We start from the raw sequence: 22,080 nt of genomic DNA on the forward strand, positions 1-22,080 counted from the left end.
CCCCCCCCCCCCCCCCCCCAAAAAAAAATATATTACAGGGCTTGTTTGACAAATTTGATAGGCCGTGAGCCGACTCTATTCCCTCCTCCTCCTTTTCCATCCTCATCATCATCCTCCTCCTCCTCCCTCCCTCCCCTTGCCTCTCTCGCCGGCTGCAGCCGCAGCTCTCCCACTCCTCCTGTCTGACCCGCTTTATCCGGTAAGAGAGGATTTTTCCACATATTATGGTAGCCAGTTATCCGTTAATGCAGCAATAAAAAATACTTTTAAGATTAGAAGAAAAATAGCTTTTAATAGCAGGCGATGCCGTGCACCTTTGGGACGCAGGATAGGCGGTAGACACCTCTCTGTCTTTCTTTAAATATCAGTTTATTTGGATGGAGTGCAAAAAGAAGAAGGAGCCATTACTGGAGCATAATTATGCATAAATTACGTAGGCCTATTCTCTAAATCCAGAGGATCTGTGTGGAGCAAATTACTGGACTGAACTTGGGAAATTTGTAAGTAGCCTTTAATATTTTGACACTGATGTAGGTGCAACACGGTGCACGTTAATTTGCCTGATTTGTATTTATTTATTAATTTATTTAAAGTTTCCTGTTATCATCTTTGAATAAGAGACTGTTAAAAAAAACATTATGTGCAGTTTAGTTATGATACACTAACAATTTAGAAAAACCCATGGATTCATATTCCTTTTAAAAATCTGCCTTTTCCTGCTTATTTACTGATATATTGCTGCTAATATCAGATGAGAATGTGAGCAGACTGTAACTGCAGTAATACAGGGGTATTACAGGCTAGAAATAACATATTATAAATACAATAAAGTACGATAAGGCCCCTGGAGCATCATTGACTCGCTTTAAGTCATCAGAAAAAGCTAAACCAATGTTTAGACTCATTTTTGTCGTCATGTAGAGCAAGGTAATAGAAAGAAGTTTTTGCAAACTCTGGAATATTTAATGAGGCTCTCCGCTGCCATGTGCTCATGTGAGAAGTATTCATGTAGTAGTAGAGGAGCAGGAGGAGGAGGAGGAGGAGGAGGAGGAGGAGGAGGAGGAGGAGGAGGCCCCAGGCAGCGCTGCAGTGCAGAGTTCAGCAGGGAGATATTGTTGTGAGCCTGGGAAAGTGTAGCGGGGCTGACGCCAGACTCTGTTGTGCAGGGTGGGGGGACCTCGAGGATCCCAGACCTGATTGTTATGTAAATTTCTCTCCGGCACGTTGTTGAACTTGATGTTGACTTCTTCTCTCTCTCTCTCTTTTTTTTTTTTTTTTTTGTGGGGGTGCGCGTGGGGGGTGGGGGGTACATTTTCCCTGTCACTTGTTTGTGGGAAAATCCATCTGACACACGCACTCACACACTCACACACACACACACACACACACACACACACACACACACACACACACACCTCGTTCAACAGATTTTTTTTAACCTTTACTGCAGTTGCCTGAATGCAGTTTATCGCCAGGAATTAATAGCCTAATAATTTAGCATGATATTTTTGAACATACAGCTGAATATTTGAGCAAAACACGCCCAAAATAGTTTAAAAAAAAATTGTAGGCTAATAGGGCTTCTCTGGCATATAAATATTTTTATTTTAGTGATAAAAAAGAAAACAATTAGCCCAATGCAGCTATTGCAGAAGACATAAACTATGGGCTATTTTCACACAGATTCTTGACTTGTTCATGTGGATGTGACGCCTGTGGGAACATTTATATGTGTATCTTTCTATTTAGGAATACAATCAATATTAAGTTAAGAGTTTTCAAGTAAATGTAATATAGGGCTGCACGTGTCTTCCAACTCCTCGGTTGCGCATGCTCAGGAGCAACAAGGACTGTGCATCCAATGAAAATGAACACCGCTCTCATGCTAATGTTGCAACAGTGATTTTTTTTTTTTTTTTTTTTTTTTTTTTAAATGTGCAGGGCTTCCCGCCTTTCTCGCCAACAGCTCTACGTGGTGTTAGTTCAATTACAGGATGACAGCAGCAGAGGCCACAGCTGATTAGATCTACTTATAAATGATGCAGAATAGAATAGGATTCACACAGTAGAGCCGGACCTGTGCTGCAGTCTGACAGGAGAGCTGCACCTCCATGATACAAACAGATTACCCATGCGCAATAATCAGATATGTAACTGCTATCAGATGCAAGCTTGGTTTGGAAACCGGGACTGTAGCTCCCTGCTCTTTTATTGGTTTACCTACACGCACACACACACGCACACGCACACACACACACACACACACACACACCTTTTTAAATATCCTTTCAAACTTTGGGAGATATTGCAAGTTGCTATTCGGGTCTTGTCTCTGCCACTGGCTTCTTATATCAAAGGGTGTGATTGTAATCGTGCTCACTATCTCATCTCCTCAGCCCAGATATCACTCATATCATAATATCGCACTCGATAAGGCTGAATATAGCCTGAATATGCTATCAGGATTTGGCTAGGCGTGGGCCTTTTCTGCACCAAGGACAGAAACCCCGAATTCCTCTGCTTGGCGCCTGTACAGCGAGTTTTTATCTATTGAAATAAAAACCAGAGCTCCTGCAACATTTTCCCTTCCTTTATGAAGCCCCTGCACCCGTGAAGAAACACTGATCAGAGGATTCGGTTTAAATGCTCTAACAGGGCTATTGTAGGTAGCCTGTACTTGGAGTGTTAATGTAACAATCATGGGGGAAAATATGTATAAAGCAGCCATTATCAGGTCATATGATAAAGTAAGGAGAACGCAGTCAGCTAGCCTAATTATTTCAATACTGTTCCCATGAGATGCATTTAATCACATGTTTAGCATTTTATAACGTGAGCAACAGAGGAGAGCTAAAAATTCACATAACTTCGTCTTATTAAGGCTTTTAAGGGGTGTTTTTTTTCTGAGTTTTTCTTTTGTTTGGCTTCTTTAAATGATCTGAAAAGGCTTCTTTGACTTATGATTTCTATCTAATAACATTTCAGCTCTGAGCTTAAGAAGGTCTTTAAAGATTATTTTGTTCCTCCAGTGTATCCCTGCAGAATCTGCAGAATATTGTAAAGGATTAAAAGGATTTTATAAAGTTTGTGCTCCCATAACACTGTCTGAAAAGGATTAGAAATCTTCTGCATCTGTATAGGAAGGACAGAGCTGAGCTGAGAGGTACGTCATTCTCCAAACTCTTAAAAAAAAAAAAAGAATACATTTAGAGAAGTTAAAATAATTTCTTACAACTATTGCTCCCCACATATCAGGTTTGATCCAGCTCCATTTGCATCAACCTCAGTCTGCTCTTAGAAATACGTCAGTCGCTGCTCCGTCTCTCTGTATTTTTTGGCCTCACTAATGAGGATAATTGGGGGAATGAGCTCCTGATTGACACACACCTGCATCATCCATTTTTCAAATTGGCTTTAATATTTTCAGATTCCCGCCTCCCTCTCTCTCTCTCTCTCTTTCTCTCTCTCTCTCTCTCTCTCTCTCTCTCTCTCTCTCTCTCTCTCTCTCTCTGAGGCGGAGTTTATCCCCTCTGCTCACCGCGAGGACTCTCTGCACTTGACAGTCGCAGCTCGCGCGTGCGAGGGGGAGGACGCGGTGTCGTTTCCACAGAGCTCCGTAGCGAGATGATAGGACACTTTGTAGCATTTTCTACTCTCTCACTTTCTTACACTGTTTCCTCTCGTCGGGTGCGATCAAACCAGACGCTTCTAAAAGGGAAAGATCCGAGGCGAGATTGACATTGTTGGAGGATATTGACCGTATAGTGGAGTGGAGTTAGCCTGGTGTGCAAGTAAGTGGGATGTATAGCCAGTGTTGGTCGATGTGGGACTAGTGTTAATCCCAGTGTAGAGGTCTGTTGGGTGTTTTCTCTGTTTTACCTTCATCTTATCGATTGTTTGTATTAAACTAGACATCACAACAGCCACACAACTAAAGGCTCTGTAAAGTCAACTTTACTTGTTTGTCAGACCTGTTTAAATGTAGTAGTGTAAATCCACAATATTGACAAAAGACGACACCATATCCTAAAAAATACGTGTGTATATTAATAAATGGTTTTGATGTGGTTGCAATAGGACGAGGTAGGGTGTCTGGCCTGGAGCTGCATGCACTTGTGATACTGTACAAAACAAAAATGTTGCTGAAACACAAAATCCAGCCATGGTGATGACTTGATACAGCATGTTTGTTTTGTTTTTTTACACTAATTATTTTGATTCCAATAGTTGAATAAGTTGAATTTGGTGGTGGACAAACTAGTCATGTGCGTGTTTTAACTTCATTTCACCTCCGTAAACAGCCTATTGATAAATATAAAAGCTTGAATTATGCCGAGCTGCTACATTGCTGCTCTCTCTTTCTGTGTGTGTGTGTGTGTGTGTGTGTGTGTGTGTGTGTGTGTGTGTGTGTGTGAGAGAGAGAGACAGGGCTCTCAGTGCAATGTGACCACAGGCAGGCTCTCTCTCTCTCTCTCTCTATCTCTCTCTTGCTTTCTCTCTCTCTCTCTCTCTCTCTTTCTCTCTCTTGCTTTCTCTCTCTCTCTCTCTCTCTCTCTCTGTATCCTCTCTATTCTCTCTGTGTGTTTGTATCGGAGAGGCGGCCCCTTTAAGAGACGACGGGTTAGTTTGTGTCTTTGGTTATCTAGCTGTATGAGTTTTAATTTCATAAAGCTAGAGAACCGAAAGTACGAACTGACGCCGAGCACTTCGGAGCCAGGGGTCCTTCTCGCTCGGCTTGGAAGAGGAGGAGGAGGAGGAGGAGGAGGAGATGATGATGATGATGATGCCGGGCAGCAGCAGGAGGACGCAGGAGGGACGGATGCTGAGCCCCGCTGCCGCCGCCGATGAGAAGTGGTGGTGGTGGAGGGGGCGTGTGGGGTGGGGGGATCCGCTGAGCATGAACACAGCACCAGCATGATTTCAGTGCTGGCTGTTCTCCTCTCCTGAATAGGTGTTGGCACGTTCGCAGGAGCCACCTGCGTGTCTGTTAGGGCGTGAATGTTGCTGCTTTCTTTAAGGGCTCGTGGTTTGGGCATCGCGGTGATGCTCGGCCCTATTGAGGATCAATAAATCGGCTTTTGGTTCAACTTTAGGACGTAGGGGAGTGATGCATGTGGGAAAACATACAAAAATCCACAGCGCATGCTGCTGTATAGTTGCCATAACTGTGTGGGTGTTATAACAGCAATATCTTGAGGGGTGAGACAGAAATAGTTAAAGGATTCACGCGATTGGTCGGTCCAGGAGTCACGTGACGGTTTTGGCAGCAGCAGCACCACCAGATCGCTTTCTAAGATCTCACATGTAGGTTATGGCGATTTTTGAAGGCCTAGAAGTTGGTAAAGCGTTCACTGAAGCCAGTTATTACACAGTATGAATTTATCCTGCAGAGCTGCATCCACTGCACGTGCAGACTCCCTGACTCCTCTGATACTCTGAGTGTGTTTCCTTTATGAGTGCTGAAGGCTAAGTGATGTCCCCTGGCTGTAATTAACTTGACATTAGGAGTGTGATGTATAATTGGATGCACATGTACATTGCTTGGTGCAAAATGAAGCCTTAGTGGAGCATGGGGAGACGGCACAGGACTGAGCTACTGTGTGCTAACATGCCTGATAAGACCACAGACACTGTTTCTCCATCACCTGACTGTCATATAGTGTGGGCTGTTTGCCTCTTTGCTACCCAACCAGAACCTGTAGGGTATAACACATCAACAACATGGTGCACCAGTCATTTAGAGCAAAGAGGCTTGGGCTGTACACGACCATGTTCAGCCTATTTCAAACATGTTTTCGTCGCTGAGGCTGAATCCGAGTTAGACATGGCAGATATGTTCAAATTTGTGTTTCGCTGGGTGGATTATTTTCATGTTCGCCTGCTAGATCAGAACAAAATAGGACATCGGCTCAGAGTTTGATCTATTCTTAGAGCAGAATCAGCAAGCCTTGGAGATGACTGAATATCCCTGAAGTCCCAGCATGCTCTATTTAGACCATGACTGACAATATTTGATGTGCGCCGTTAAACAAGAGAGCTCGGATGGTGTGTGACTGTGTGTGTCTGCGTGTGTTGGCATTTGCATAGGATCGCCGGTGTACAGTTTGAGCCAGTATATACAATTTGACCTCCATGTCCTCCATGTTAGAGTGATACAAGGAATATCAGGGATTAAAATATTATGGGATTATGTAATATTTCTATCTGTCTGTTCAATTCCCCAGATCACAGTGATGTTTTTGATACCCTGTTTTTATTTGTATACAAAATTTTTCATGTTCAATCTTGTTTTTTAGTAGCTTAGCAACTGGGATACTGCCCAGATGAAGCATGCTCTATACCATCACTTTGTGGTATAGTTTTTCTCTAAAACTACTTAGTGTGGCTTTTCCATGACATTTTACATTTTTTGGGTCTCCACAAACACTTTTATCAAGCATGATTTACTGTTCGCACAACAGAAAATACATTTAACCTTGAAACAAAGCAAAATAATGAGAAGTGCAAAGGAGAAAACAGCACTTGTGGAGACAGTAAAACAAGTGCTGTTAGCTGCAAGGTCGACACAAATGCATTTATTTCCTGGTTCCTGCTTATCTTTCTCTCCACTGCCTTGCAAGCTGCTTATTTACTCCTGAAATATGTGATGTCGTATTTAAAAATTAGAGCTTCAGTTGATTCTCTTTTTTTGTCTTTAAAGGAAAATGCAGGCAATGCTCACCCTAAAGTTTGCATCAACTCGCAAAGAAGACAAACTGCCACCAGACAGGATGAGGAGCTGCCGCCATCCTGCAGGTGAATATTTAAAACAGGAACACATGCATGATGAACACAGATTCACACTTTCATATGAGCAACAACCCATGGTGTTGCCAAGTGCACCAGCAGTTTGTTCATTCTGCCTTATATATTTTGGGCATAGCAGTAAGTCCATGGAGTTAAGAGAGAGGCTCAGGTCAAACTTGAAGATGCTGGAGGCTTGCAGATAGTTTTGTTTCTACAGTGTCATGACCAGCAATGTTGCAGCAATGCTGGTGGTTGATTGTTGTCCATATTTTTGTGGAGCTGTGAGGATGGAGTTGGTTGTGTATGTGTGTGGGTGTGAAAAAAAAGAAAGACAGACTAAGCCTGAATTTTGAAATATTGAGGATTTTGTATTTTGCATCAGGAATGATTTTTAAAGTGTGCAGCACTGCAGTAATCCCCGCCGTCTTATTCAAACAAAAAGGGGCATTAAGAGGGACATTTACTGCCATTTTTATTTGCGCATAGTGTAAATGTCAGTTTTCTATCATTCATATATATATATCAGAATATATACATAGAGTGTGTAGGAGCAATAGACTGTAGCCTACAGCAACAGAGTGAGTGTAAACGCTGTGAATTGAGCGAGTGAAGTAAAACCTCCATGTTGAATTCCATCATTCCTTTCTCCTTTGAAGTATTAACATTTTTTTTACATTGTACATCATCCCCATCCTCCTCACTCACTCACACACGCACACACACACACACACACACACACACACACACACACACACACACACACACACACACACCTCTCTTTCATTCTCATACATTCAGCGTTTTATCCCTTTAAACACTATGATCCTATTTGTCAGGTAGAGTGTGTGGTAGGTGCAGGGGAGGTGGCCGTGTAATCTTTGCTGCGGTTCTTTATCCCGTTAGGAGAGCGCAGGCGTAGGGCTCACCCAAGGTTTGGACCTGCTCATGTGGAAAGAGTGTTTGGGTGGCTCTGTCCTTTTTGCCCCTAATGCCTTGACGAACCACCCTCCCCTTGTCCAAAGTCTCCTGATTGTTGTGCGCCAAGTATGGATTTGCATAAAGGTAAAGCACATGCATTATTCAGCATTCGGTCGAGTAGCCTGAAAATACGGTAGCGTAAATTGCAAAAAGGGAAGATTATTGTAAGATGATCAGTTCGGTGAGATGCTTTTGGTTTCACCTTAACATTTGAATGAAAAATTCTCAATTTTAAGGCTTCTGAGAAATAGAAACCTGAGCTAGATATTATTATAGCAAGATATTATTTGTGTTATTTCAGCGAGAACGAAACAGAAACATTCCCAGTTTTAAGGCTGTCAGTATGTTCCCTCCAATTCCCCCTTAAATAGCTGAGCATTAGGAATTAAACAATAAGTACATATTGTTAGCAAGGTCAAATCTTCATGGTTCCACAACCTTGAAGCTCAATAGAAAGCTCAGTTATTCAAATTTAGTATGGAGTTCTTTGAGTCGCCCAGATTTTCCCAAGCTTTATATTAGCATATGCAAGGACCGGCCTGTGCTGCTGTTTTCTAGAGTGGATGTAAATTATAACCTCAGTATTATACGGCCTGATAGGAGATAAATCTCTGCAGTAATGCATTGCAGCGAATGGGGGTGGGGTGGGGGGTGTTGTAGAGGGGTTGTAGAGTGTGTGTGTGTGTGTGTGTGTGTGTGTGTGTGTGTGTGTGTGTGTGTGTGTGTGTGTGTGTGTGATACTGTACAATAGCCGGTGGCAGATGGAGTGCAGACTAATAGCACTTGCTAATAGTCATGCTAAACTCTCTTTTCACTAGTTTTAGTTTCTCTAGATTTTCTGCCACATCCCTTGAAGAAAAGAAAGACACCATTTTAAGCAGAAGATGCACCAGAACATAAATGTTCAGACATTTGCAATATTGGTGAAATAGTTTTGCAAGTGTGCACACATCGTTTTAAAACAAATATTAACACAGAGAGATTACTAAGTCGAAATTTGCACTTGTGCGGTCCAAAAGGCTGAGGGGCTTCAGGCCTCACGAGCAGAGTGGAGATCTCTTTGGAATCCCTATGCAAACTAGGGCTTGAATAATGAGATGTATTTATGAAGGGCTGGGAAGGGGGTCCTGCTTTTGAAAGCCAGTAGGCCGGAGCCTGAATGGGATAGAAGGAGGAGGAAGGGGAGGTGGGGGGAGTCGGACAAGGGGGAACGGGTGTGTGTGTGGAGGGGGTACAGGGGCCCCCAGCAGTCCAGGCCTTGGCTGAGGCAGCTGTGAAAAGGGGTCCCGTCTTTTTCCCACGCCCAGCAAGACGCGAAACACTGCCGCAGCTCGCTAGGGTCAAGTCCCATCGCTAATATATACACACATACATATACACGCATGCACACACACATGGAGGGAGAGATGTGTGTGTAAAAGTTGTGCAAATTAACAAGCTGTCTGTGAAGCTCTGTGACATGTGGACACCTGCTATTCTCCCAGAATGCTTTGCACTCTCATCAGGGGCCACTGGGCTTGATGGGACAACAATTAGGTCATAACTTCAACTTGAACTTAAAATTCTGTGAAAGACTGAAAAGAAAAAGCCTGGATTATTCTTTTTTTAATTAATTTATTATTTATTTCTATTTTTTCTAGTTAATATACTGCCTCTCTTCTTGTTACATTTATTGAAAAATATCGCTTTATAAATAGTGTAATAAATAGTTTATAAATATTTTTGAAGTCTAATCATTTTGTATATTTTATGTTATGACGATGCAAATTTTGGAGAAATATTTTACTTCTGCAATTGTTGACGTGTCCATTCACTCAGACTGTGGAGACAAACTTGGCCTTGTGCTTGATCCAAGACCCTAACTGTCAACTTGGCATTGTCTGCGTCCAGGCTAACGCACACACACACACACACACACACACACACACACACACACACACACACACACACGCGCACGCACGCACACAAATTCACACACAGCTCGCTTCAGGGACACACACAAAAGAAAAATTTAAACATGAAATGGAGGAGGGTTGGAGGAAGATATGGCAACTATAGAGGAATGTTTTTGCAGCTGAACCCTCAGTGTGACCCTCTGTCTTTCTCTAAAAACGTGAGCAGCTGAAAGAGAATAACGTTTTAGGCAGCGAATACTGATCACCTTTTTTTTTTCTTCTTTTTTTTTTGTTGGACCAGAATAACTGAGTGTTTTGCAACAATAATTAGGAAAAGAAAAGCAAAGAAAGGCAAAAGCGTCACATATTTATTGAGTTTATTCGTTTCATGCCTGTCGGTTGAATATATTAAATATATATTAATATATTTGGTGTTCGTGTTCATGCCTAGGAGCCGCGTGTCTCGTGCGGCTTTCTGAGATGTCGTCCATGTCAGCAGCTGCTCTTTCACCACCTTCCCCAAGAAGCTGGTGTCACACCCATTCCTTCCCTCTGTCTCTCTCTAGATACTGGCACACCAATCAAAAAACGGTGCAGCACACAGTTCCCTCCCCGCTCCCCTCCATCGCTGTGTCCGAGCTACACAGAGCGGTGTCACACTAATTCAGTTCCCCCTGCCTGCTTGAGCTCCCAGCTTTAATTCCACACTGTGAAAGACGCCACCTACTATCTCCTTGAGTATATTAGCAAGCATCCTCTCTTCTCTCTCTCTCTTGCTCTTGCTCCGACACCCTTTTCCCTTCTTTATTCTGCCTGTCCCTCCTTCTCTATCTCTTTCTCCCTTCCTTGTTATCATGTTCCCTCCTATTCAGATGAGTTTCAAATAGCGAGGGGGACCCTTCTAATTAGCTCTGTAAAGATGCTTTGTCGTGGTCAGTGTGGCCACCAGTGTGTGCATTGAGAGGGGATGTGTGACAGCTAGTGTTAGCATTGAGAAAGTGTGTATGGGCCCTTAATGAGGTTTGTTAGCTGAGTGTGTATCCTGCTGTTTGAATACACCCTCGGCCGCCTTTGAAGGAACAGAGATGAAGAGAGCGAAGGAGGAGAGAGGAGTCTTTGAGCGAGGCAGGTTGCAGAATGCAGATGATGCATTATGCTCAGTGTGGTTTCCATTTGAAGAGCAGATGAGGGGAGAATAATGCTTTACTTGCATGTTGTCTGTGAAAACTGTGGGAAATATACGGGGGTCATCATGCTCATCAGACGCCAGGGAGTGTGGGGGGGGGATCCTCGCTTCAGACATTTATAGTGACTCCAATAAACCCTCAGTGGATTCATTCTCGACAGATGCTAAAGTAAGTAGAGAAACTGAAGCTAGGAAATATTAGCTTAGGCTTCATCTAGTGGTATAGCATCAAAGATGGTGATCGTAGCTCTAAGACACTTTTGGAAACCCAGCCAACAGTTTTCTGATGAATGGGAGGCCAGGTGCAGAGAGAGACTGATTCAGTTCATCATTTGTGGTTACGATTAAAGGGGCAAAAAAATTTTAAAAAGTGTAGGAGCCGGCTCACTGAAGAGGGGAGCGCCTGTCAGAAATCATTACTGTGCAGTTTAAGTATTAGGGAACTGAATATCTGTTAGAGTTTAATTTTTTCTTTTGAGGTATAAAAAATAAATAAAAAGGGGACTAATGTGTCGTTCATTAAGCATAAGGGCAGTGAAGTGATGATTTTTAAAATAACAGTGAGGGGGAAAAAAAAGATGTAGACAAAAATCAAAGAAGAGGTGGTGGTGGTGGAGATTAGAGATGGCTCTAAACAGACGAGAGCCGGAGGTGGAAGGTAGACGGAGAGAGAGGGAAAAAAAATTGGTTGGGAAATGAGGGATTGTATGGCGCCAAAGAGCCAACCTGCTGGGCCTGCCTGCTGCCTCATAGATTGTAAACTGTCACTCAGGATGCAGACAGACAAGCAAGACAGACATCATTTGCCCATATTACCCTCTACTACTGAAACTGTCGTCCACGCAGCCCCCTCTGCTCCCCTTCCTTTTTCTATCTTTCACTCTGTTTCCAGGCGATATATAGATTTTCTTTTTTTTTTTGCTTGTGCACATCCATGTATATGAACTCCCTAATCTATTACCGCCATCTTCATCCTCTCGCTACTTTCTCTCCGTGTTGATGAAATGAGTCAGCTTGCAGTATATACTCTCCCCTCTCATTGTTCGATGGTTCGTTGCCTCTCCATAGGAGGTAGAGAGTGTTTGGGCTCTTTCCCCTGTTTTACCAGTTTACCAGTGTAATCCTTTACGCCGCCACAATGAGCTCTCACTCCAGCCACAGGATTCTATTAGGCTCCCAGAGAGACACAGGATCTCCATAAACATTTCCAGCTACCCCACACCCCAACACCCGGCCACCTATACCACATTGTGGCCTCAAACACAGCCAACCCGATAGTTTCCTTTATACATTTTAAGCAGAAACTCCTTTTGTTTTACTTGTCTGGAAATGGAAGGTAGAATAAAAGCTTATACACTTACATTACCAATAGCTTGTTAGCGCTGTCAGCTTCACTCGCAAACTGACTCCCAAAACAGTGTTCCTTTACAACCGCAGTGTATATAACAAGCAACTGTGAACAAGTAAAAGCTTGTTATATGGTCTTTGGAGGAACGCTAAAGATGTTTTAAAAATGCTGAATTCACTGGAGGATGAGATTCCTGCTTTCTGCTGCAAACATGAGGCCATTAAAGTCTGCAGAAACTGTATATATCAGATTCCCAACCTGGCTCTGTGCGTGTATTTCAATGAAACCTTTGAAATGTGCACGAGCAGTGGTGCATTTTGGTGGTTCATTTCCAATACTTCATCTTCAAAAGGAAAAGTTGAACATGATTATAAAGCAACTATAGTAAGAAAATTCTGCTGCTTTTACAGAGTGTTGCTAATATGTCACCCCTTTCATCGCTACATGTCAAGCCTTTTTTTTTTTCTTGTTGGTACGTTGCCTTTAATGGATGTGACTCTGTGAGAGACAGACAGGAAGCTGGAGGGAAAAAGAGAGGGGTATAGTTGTAAAAAGTTCACCAGCTGGAAACAACCCAAGGACACAGCGGTTATATGATATCTGAAACAGGCATTTTCATTGCTACCAAGTAAGGTGTGTTATTTTGAAAATTAGAAATGCACTATCTCAGTAACTGGTAACAGTTTGCGTGACTCAATGTGCATCAGTGATGTGGATAGTTTAGCCAAGCTCAGTTTCATTTGAGAATAACTTGCAACCATTTAATAGTTTCTATATGTTAGTGTGGCTCTATCTATTTCCTGAAAAGAAACACACTTAGGATATAGAGTGCAAGCATATGGTTGACGTGTGCTACAATAAAACTCATTAGTCAGTTTACTGAAAAACGAACAGTAATTCAAAGACCAGTGTGTTCTCCACAGCTTCATCTAAATTTAACTGAATTACTAAGCACAGTAACTCGTTCTACATATTAACCAATCAGAGACAGGAGCTGAATTATCGGCCCTTATTAAGTACTCTACAGTGAAACTAAAGTAAAATATAAATTATTTACAAATATTTCTTTACCGTCTGAATGGCTCTAACATGGTCTTTAATTGTAATTAAAGCCTTAATGCTGCTTCATGTGGTTCAAGGATATTTAATTAACCATCTGTTTTTGTTTTATGTATTTATTCAATACATCAGTGTAAATACACCAGTAGCAGCAAAAAATTGGCTAATTTTCAACTGTTGACCAGTGGCCAAATGTTGAATTAGCCATTAAGAATAACAACATGTAAAACTGAGCCAGGAGAAAGCGGACGAGACGTAACATCTAGATTAACCATCTGTTGTAGTGAACCGGCCGATGGTGAAGAACTTGCTAAAGGTTGGAGACATCTCTACCGAACATTATGTCAAATTTTGTAAATATTTAAAGCTGTAGGATGTCTCACGCTGCTGCGATGTGTTTGTCGATGTCTCTCTGTTTTGTTCCTCAAGTCCAAAGCCATGGGTCTCAGCCCCACAACCCAGCCACCCATATACAAACATATCCCTCTATCTCCTGTCCGTTTCTCTCCTCCTCCCATCTTGATAATGCAGCTCTTTTCTTTCTCGCTGGGTGGAGGGCTGCCCTGAACCAACATTGTCCCCTATGCCGGCTCTAGTGGGGGGCCCTATTGTCTGTGAAGGAATGGCGAGTTAACACCCATGTCTGAACCCTCTCAATGGGGGCATTGTGTCTGAATCTCCCTCCGGCTCACCCAGTCTCACCCCACGTTTACTCCCCTGCACAGGCCAAGCTAGGGGCTACTCCGGGTGCTCCCCCATTATATGCTGAAAACATGCACATAACAGCAAACTCAAATTCACCCACAAACCATCCCATAACTGACCTCGACCATTTTAACTCGCCATTGTCTGTGTCTTAATAATTTTCCAGCAGACCACATTGAGCTGAACGTGTATTTGCTGCGTGTTTTGACAGAAACGGGGGCCAGTGGGTGTGTGGCTGCTGAAGGAGGCCTCTGCAATTCATTTTTCGAATAGAAAAGAACAAAGCCACACATAAAGGACTGTATTGTATTAGCATGATAACAGGATTCAGAATGTTTTTCGGAATATTTCAAGATGCGCTGAAGTGAAGGAATTCCTGCAGACAAATGATTTGTGTAGTATCAAAAGGATTATAATGCTCATTGTTTTATTTATGCCAGTCATTAGGCTTGGTCAAAAATTACATAACATAATGATGTAACATAAATGTTCTGATAATATAGGCTACGTGTAATGACTTGGATGTGAATGATTTATATTTCTGGAAGACATTTTAAAATATGAACAGAGATGGATGTGTCTGTGTTTCATACAGTATGCTGAGCATTTTTATTTGTGCCTGTATAGCAGCGAGTGCCTTGGGGCAGGTTACAAAAGAGCAAGTTGGCGTTTTCTTCCCACATATTTTTAATCAAAGTGTGAGTGTTTACATTTGCATTTGCATTGAGCAGAGGGATGCTGAATGCCAAAGGTGAGATTTTGAAAAACACTTTCTATTTTTCTTTTTTCAGATAGAAACAAGGGTGGGTGGTTGGAAGGCTGGATAAAGGCTGGTAGATGACTGAACTCAGAGACCCGGCGCAGCTCATCATCATTGCCATGGGCTCTCGTCTTCCTCCTCTCCTCCTGTGGCCCGTACCTCCATCCAAGGGTCCAGCAGAGCCAGTGAAGCCCAGGTGGGGGGCTAGTGAGTGGGCTGGGAAGGATGGAGAAGGTCCCTGAAGGCTAGAAGCACCTCTGGAGCTACCGTCATGCAGGAAAAATCAATATGAAACAGAGCCTGCCCAGCTCTGAGTGGGGTTTCCTGTGTTAGTCTGTGGCCTAGGGGCCCGCAGACCTCCAAAGGACAGGCCCTGCGTGGCCTTCAGTTGCAGCCCTGGCTCCTAAGACTGGACCTCAAGTCCCGATCTCCACTGGCTGTGTGTGGTTCTGCTGAAGGGGATCTCTCCCCAAATAATACCCAATACCCAGAATGCTGAAAGACCGCCAAGAGGGATATTCCTTTCTCTTGATTTTTTTCCTCATAAGATTGACATATCCCCCACCTTCTGCCTCTGGCTGTTTAAAAACCAGTTTGGGAGTTCTGCTTTTGACTCACTCTCCATCCTCGACTCACCCGTTGTTTATTCCCCAACCAGTTTTTACATTTGACAAAGAGACAGTGCTATCTTTATTTTCTCCACCTCTCTTGGTTTGCTGTTACTATGGTGAGCCGTAGACGTGCGTCTGTTCAAACCAGGAACACAGACACATAAAGTATGAACATCTTTTTTTTTTTTCCATGACGTCTATTATTCAATTTCAGACTGATTAAAAAAAAAAAAAAAAAAAAGCTGACTGAACAGCGCAGAGGGCTGAAGATCACAGAGAACAGAGACCTTCCCACCTTGTAGTGGAAATGGTAAAATGGCAAGTATCTCTCTTTAGCACTCCACTTTTTCCACCTCTATGAACAACTCTCACTGTGCTCTCATTACCTCATACATTGTCTAAAATAGTGTGTGTGTGTGTGTGTGTGTGTGTGTGTGTGTGTGTGTGTGTGTGTGTGTGTGTGTGTGTGTGTGTGTGTTTGGTCAGAAGGGATGATTTTAGGGTGATGAATACTGCTGTAAAAGATGTTTTTATTTTTGTCTTTAAGAAATGTTTCGAACTTAAAAGGTTAATTTAAGTGTTTACGTCAATTGACTCAAATCTGAAAGTTTTGAATCATATGAGACAGCCACTCTTTACATTATCTACTACAGAGAGCTCTGTGTGTGTGTGTGTGTGTGTGTGTGTGTGTGTCTGTGAATGGACTGTATATGCTTGGCCTTGAGAGTGTTTGCCAGCGAGCAGCATCAGTGTGCACCCACAGCTCCCAAAGTGCTGCCGTCGTCACAGTAATGCAGTGTGGTTGTTTCTATCCAGATGGGCACAGCTTCAGACAAAATGGCCGCCAGTCTTTCCCTCTGCCAAAGATGGCGGGCGCATCTCTGTCGTCTGCCATCTGTGCATCCGTTAGCTGTTATCGAATGCAAATCGAGGCTAATTGCATTTGCATAACCTACAACCATCATGTCGTTGGCGTGTGCTGATAATTGCTCCCATGAATGCGGCGAGCAAGCTGGAGTGAAGTAATGTTTTAAAGGCATATTCGGTGCCGTTTGTTTTGCTCTTGAGGTGCGAGTATCCGCACCCAGAAATGTGTTTGATAGGTGTTCGGTGCATGTGAGATCAAGAGTCTGGACCCACTGTGCCATATGGTGTGCATGTTCGCATGTGATTCCCTCGCATGCAAATGTGACACTGTACAAAAGACTAAGCCGAGGCTTTCTTTAATCAGATAGCGCTCTGTCACGCATGCACACTCACAGTTTTTTACTCACAGACATACATAATGCACCGATGAAAGCATTAAGCAAACAGAAGAGCTCAGACACGCACACAGACTCTAATTAAGAAGGGGTCCATAGGCCCAACAAACTCCAGACAGACAGACCATAATAGTCTCATTTTCATGCACATGGGTGTCTGGTTACCATGGCACTGAACAAATCGTGGGGGGGACTGATTTTGCCAGAAAAGGGCTGCACATGAAACATAGAAATAGGCGGTATCACAAAAATTGCAGCCTGAAGAACACTGGATTGTAGCTTTGAAGTATCACATAATGCTGCTTCCCAAGAACACACCAGTTAAACTGAAACGCCTCTCATCTATTTGCGACTTTGGAATGGCATCAAATGAAAAAAAATATTCAAGACGTCTGATCTCATAACTTGGTATAATAATGGCGTTCGGAGCTGTTTATGTAGTCAGAAGGATTGAGGCGGCGTATAAATGAATACCTCACATTTCTGCATTTTGGCAGTGCGTCGTTTTGTGGTCACGTTTGATTGAGCAGGTCTTGTTTTTTTGAAGGGTGGCGTTAATTCATGCGATGAGAGTCGTCTGAGCAGCTGAGTAACAATGCAGCGTTCGTATTTGCATTCGCCCATCAAGGCAGCTGCTGTGCTGTACAGTTAGGTATACTGTGGGCAGCAAAATGGCGGTCACGCGAATCATAGGGTCTGTCTGCTGGTCGTGGGAGCTGAGGAGAGGAGAGAGGAGGAGGAGGAAGGGGGGGTGAGGAGGAGGGAGGGAGGGAGGGAGGGTTAGGATTTTGGGGCGTCTGGTTCGAGAGAGCGAGAGAGAGGGTTTCAGGGTCTAGACTGTGGGGTGGGGGGTCGTTCAGGAGGGGAAGATGGAGTGAGGGGGTGTTAGTGGAGAGGTTATTATTTGAGGGGGGGGGTGTCTGGTTTTAGGAAGAACCATTAATGAGGGGCTGGAGGGGAGGGGGGGTTAGTTTGTCTGCATTTGTGAACATGTGTCTGTGTCTCGGCCATTTGCATAAAGCGATGAGAGCGTCCATATGCTGTGCAGCGAAGCAAATTCAGTCACAGCCTTTTGCACGCCTCTCCAGGTCGCCCTCACATGATCTGAACGAAAAGCCGCCGAGTGCTGCATCCTTCCACATCTGACAGTCACATTATCTGTCGGAGAGCAGGAACGCGCTCTACCCCATTTCTCGCAATAACACATAAACACCCCTACTATACTTAAGCCTCATGTTAGTAGCATCACTGTTTCTGTTCCTCACGCCAGCCAATCAGGAGATGTGGAGCTGCTTTTGGCCAGTGACAAATGGTAAAGAATCAGGAAGAGGAAGGGAAGGCGAGCGGAGTCACGAGTTTACCCTTGATGTGCCGGGGGAAAGAGAGTCAACAACACAGCTTCAGCGGGAAGAGGAAAGGAACGGATAGCGGGAAGGGGAGGAATGGCATTAGGGCATTATTTCATGATGACAAAGACATGGTTTTCCAGACATACAACAACAGGAATGCAAACAAATAGGAAATAAAGCAGTGTATTAAAAACAAATATGACTGTGCTCTATTTTCTTTGTGTGCCAGTCAGACATGGGGTCGTAGGATATTTACAGATTTCATTTGAGGAGGAAGACGGAAAAGAAAAGCCTCCCCTCCACTCAAAAGGGATAAAGTCATGAAGACGGCGGTGGTCGACATGAGGCCCAAAAAAAAGTCTCAGGCAGCTAGACACAATGCAAATCTCCATAATGTCTCGTATGAATACTGCTGCGCTGAAAGTGTGATCATCTCCCGTGCTGGAGGTCTGCGCCCAGAGCGTGGGAATGTTAGGAGAATATATGCAGAACAGTCGGCCACTGGCGAGACAGCCTTGCTAGCATGAATGCGGTTGTAGCAGGTGAAAGAGGACCCTAGAGTTCATGGGTCAAGGCCAGCGGAGGGGTTGTCTGGCTCATGAGTGTGGGTGTGTGTGTGTGTAGGGCCACTTTGGTTGTCGTCTGGGTCTTGCTGGATGCTAATGAAGTTGCCAGGCTGTTTGATAAGCACTGCTGTCTATTGTTAGCTCAGTCTGGTTGCTCAGAGAGGACTAGACTGGGTGTAGACTTGGACAAGAGCTCCTTCATCATCTTGTAGCAGCAGCAGAGTAGAAGACAGGCAGACAGACAGACAGGCAGCTTAAAGTCAGACCTCCCCTGCTGAAAGTTTGATTGTGTTGTCTGGAAGCCTTTTCTCCCCACATCTCTGCTTTCTGTGACATTTCTTCTCTGAGTGACACATTGGTCTCAGGCTCTCCAGTGTGGTGCCTGTCTTTGTTTCTTTTTAGATTGATGGCAGCTTTGTACAAGGACTCCACATTTCCATGCTGGAGTTTTAGCCACTGTGATTTCTGTCAAATCAAACTGGAAAACCTTATTAACGGTTTAGTCAATACTTTGAGATCTCTGTCATCTTAGGGGATAAATCGGGTGATATTCTATCTTTTACTTATTGTCAACAAATCCTATGAAAAGACCAAAACCAACATTGAATTGATCATTTACATTGACAAAAGTCTATATGATGAAGGAATCTTACGGGAAAATTTGATTTAAAAGTCTTATATCCTTCAGATGGAAGATTATCAAGACCATCTGTCTTATTAGTTTACAGTTTTTTCAACTTTTTAAAATTTCGCCATCAAACAGTCTGCTGTCAGACTCCGATTGGCTGTAACCTTTGAAAAGAAATGTTTTCATCTGATCTTCTATTGCCAAATTTTCGGATGAACAGTATATCATGAACAAATGAAATATATAAAACATAGGAGATCTTAAAACCATTTTCTATTTTTATCTTTCAATTTTGAGATTGCATTGCTACATTTTCTTAATAATTAATCAAAGCAGCCATTCTGTCCAAAAACTATTTAAAAACACATCAATGAGTCACACTGTTGCAATGGGTGACATGTTCCTTCACTACAATGAACATGAACACTATGTTTTATTTTTTAGCTGCTGCAGACAAATGTATATCAATCCACAGCTGAAAATAGTCCCCAACAAAATGCTGTGTTTGCTACTGTTTGATAAAAACTATAATGCCCAGGTATTTTAGGAAATTACGGACACTTTCTAGAAAATAACATATATATATATATATATTTGTGAATCATTTTTAAAGATTTGCATCTTCAGTATTCTTGGGCCTTCTATCATAAAACTATCCAGTTTGTATCCATAAAAACTGTATCCAGATTTATTTCTGGCGTGTCCTATTGTAAAGAGCTGCATGCGTAAAGGTGCATTACTTATGGTATCCCTTTAAGAGAGAAAGCATTACCTCATCAGGAGCTGTGTAAAGGAAGGAAGTGAGTGAATGGGTGAAGGAGCGCAGTGCTAACTCTCTCCACTCCTTTATGCTTGTGGGTGCAGGCTTCATTAGCTCCACAGAAAGGGACAGCTCCCTCCAAGTCCCCTCAATAGACCCATAGACCTGTCTCGCTGGCACAGGCTCTGGCTCAGTAGGGAGGGTGTGTGTGTGTGTGTGTGTGTGTGTGTGTGTGTGTGTGTGTGTGTGTGTGTGTGTGTGTGTGCGCGCGCATGCATGTGCGCGCGTGTGTGTGTGTGCGTCAAAGTGTGTGTTTGTGCCTGTGGTATGTGTTTGTATGCGTGTTCCCGAACCATTCACACACCACCAGGCCTCATAGTTTCTCACTCATGCCTAAAGGAAGCCTAGCATTGACACTTTTTTGAGACTCACATCTCTCTCGCACCCTCTTTGTCCCTTGTTCTCTCGTTTTCTCTCACATGCTTTCCATTATTCTCCATTTCACAATTTTTACACAAGGTGTTTTGTCTGCCAGTCGCTTTATTCCTCTCTATGTCTCACATTTCTCACAGAAATCTGAGCCTTTCAGGGAATGGCCATATGTTGTACAGGACTCAGACTGTTGCACTCTGTAGCAGATTTAGTTTTTTTTAGACTTAAATTACTTAACCTGAACTTTTCTGATGATTCTCCACTTTACTGACTTCGTATAAATCCTGTATAAATTCCACTCTTAGAAAAAAACACTGACCTGTACACGAGATTTAATGCCTGCTCTAAGAATAACTTGCACCTAAAAATTATGTTTCGCCATTATTTAAACTACTGTACCAATTTTGCACGATGAACAACATTTGCAACGATTACTCAGCAAAACTTTGACGGCTAATTCATGTTACATATTTTCACTCACAGAAATGAGAGACACTCATAAAGGGTATTTTTAGATTTGTCTACATGTCTCATAAATGTGATTCTCATAATGAAAATGTATCTAAACTAAAACGGATTCCTCTGTAACCAAACAAATTTGAGCAATTTTCTTTGCTATATTGTTTCAAGAAACACGCACTACCTGAGAATACTAAGATTAACTATGATGGACAGATGCAGCATAAACATTTTTTGCTTTCATTAAAACCCTCTCTGACAGCCAAACTCTAGCTGCTGAGACGACGGTATGCGCCTATCCCTCAAAAAACCCTGCTTCTGTTTCCCATCAGGCAGTGTGCGCAGGCAGCTATTCGGGGTCCTCGTCTAGTGAGGGGGAGGAGACATATATATATATAGGCAAAGGTGCTGGAAGGTGGCGGGCTAGCAGAGATGATTAGCATGGGCAACCGCCGCCTTTTCCTCTGCTCATTGTTGCATTGCTGCATTAATGAGCCCAGTGTGCTTCAGACACTCACTAATCAGCGCTTGTCATTCGTTTGTACAATGAAATTAGGGAACAAAGCTTCTTTTTATATCATACAATTATTTTGTCAACTCAAAGCGAAGCAAAAAAAGATGCCTTATTTGTTTGGATATTGAGCATACCTGCTGGTGATTAGCTGTCCATTAATTAATGATTTCCAGTCGAGTCCAGGTCATATCTCTGTGGGTTCAAAACTCAAGCGAAAGTAGAGTGAGGAAAACTTTTTTATACCCAGGGAGAAATGTGAGCTCAGACTCAGAAATAGAAGCCTTGATAGTGACAAAGAGGGAGAGAGAGATAGAGAGAGAGAGAGAGAGAGAGAGAGAGAGAGAGTGAGAGTGTCCTGGTTTGTGGTTCCAGAGGGATAGCGACACTTTCGCATTTTCCCTGCAAAATGAAATAGGATGAGCTCTTTTAACACACACACACACACACACACAAATATATATACACACACGGACACCTTGTTCCCTCCTTCTAAGTGAGCCAGGACTAGATTCGTGCAGCTTTGTTGTTGAGGCAGCAGGAAACTTATTGCCCCAGATTTAAAGCAAACCTGCTTCCCACATGCAGCAGTTAACCGTTAACACTCTTCAACTGAATTCAACTCAAAAACCATTTTAATCATAATGTCCTCCTTCTGTTTTTTCTGCTCTGCATCAGTATATCAAATGTCCAGTAAACTGCATGTGTGTATGTGTACACATGTGTATGTAACAGACAGCCTGACCTCTGACCTCGTCCTGCTGTGAAGCTTTCATTCCCATAGG

At 43.0% G+C, this 22,080-nt stretch overlaps 1 long non-coding RNA gene across 4 annotated transcripts in view; it reads left to right on the forward strand.

The window, feature by feature from the left end:
• The window catches only part of LOC111654802 (uncharacterized), a 28,821-nt gene that overhangs the window by 3,606 nt on the left and 3,135 nt on the right, over nt 1-22,080 (forward strand). Inside the window, exons 1-3 of one of the 4 annotated variants that reach the window (XR_015437223.1) lie at nt 155-199; nt 6,701-6,795; nt 14,749-15,646. This is a non-coding gene — a long non-coding RNA (uncharacterized LOC111654802). The other 3 variants (XR_002760760.2, XR_002760758.2, XR_002760759.2) reach the window with 3 other exon arrangements.

This window comes from Seriola lalandi, unplaced genomic scaffold (assembly GCF_002814215.2).
Source record: "Seriola lalandi dorsalis isolate HSWRI2012SDOR001 ecotype SW California unplaced genomic scaffold, Sedor1 jcf7180002054290, whole genome shotgun sequence".
NCBI classification, from domain to species: Eukaryota; Metazoa; Chordata; class Actinopteri; order Carangiformes; family Carangidae; genus Seriola; species Seriola lalandi.